Source organism: Myotis davidii, unplaced genomic scaffold (assembly GCF_000327345.1).
Source record: "Myotis davidii unplaced genomic scaffold, ASM32734v1 scaffold1309, whole genome shotgun sequence".
NCBI lineage: Eukaryota > Metazoa > Chordata > Mammalia > Chiroptera > Vespertilionidae > Myotis > Myotis davidii.
Genome location: NW_006299601.1, coordinates 109,018 through 109,525, shown reverse-complemented (window position 1 = coordinate 109,525; position 508 = coordinate 109,018). Strand labels below are relative to the sequence as shown.

General features: G+C 55.7%; 1 protein-coding gene across 1 annotated transcript in view; it reads left to right on the top strand.

Annotated features, from left to right (window-relative positions):
- The window catches only part of PLCXD1 (phosphatidylinositol specific phospholipase C X domain containing 1), a 30,039-nt gene that overhangs the window by 2,396 nt on the left and 27,135 nt on the right, over positions 1–508 (top strand). The window lies entirely within an intron of this gene.

Sequence of the window (508 nt, the reverse complement as noted above, 5' to 3'; positions counted from 1 at the left end):
ATAATGTCAATTTTTTTCCTAGTTCAACCAAGTAAGGAATCTTTTTTTAAAATATATTTTATTGATTTTTTACACAGAGGGAGGGAGAGGGACAGAGAGTCAGAAACATCGATGAGAGAGAAACATCGATCAGCCGCCTCCTGCACGCCCCCAACCGGGGACCAAGGTCCATGCCCTTGGCCGGAATCGAACCCGGGACCCCCCAGTCTGCAGGCCGAGGCTCTATCTGCTGAGCCACACCGGCCAGGGCGAATTTCAGTATTTTTACTTCCTCTGTTTTCCTTGGCTGGCAATTCCGATGCTTTAGTCGCTCAGGGCGGCGCAGAATGTGGGTGGGGACCCCGGCCCCCCAAGACCCCCCAAGCCTTCAGCTTTCTTTCTGCTCCCCGGTGACCGGCCTCATTTTGTTTGAGGCTCCCCCCTAGACTTTGGGGCTCCCTCCCAGACTTTGGGGCTCCCTCCCTAGACTCTCCATGGGTTGCCAGGCAACCGGCACCGCCCCGGCGCC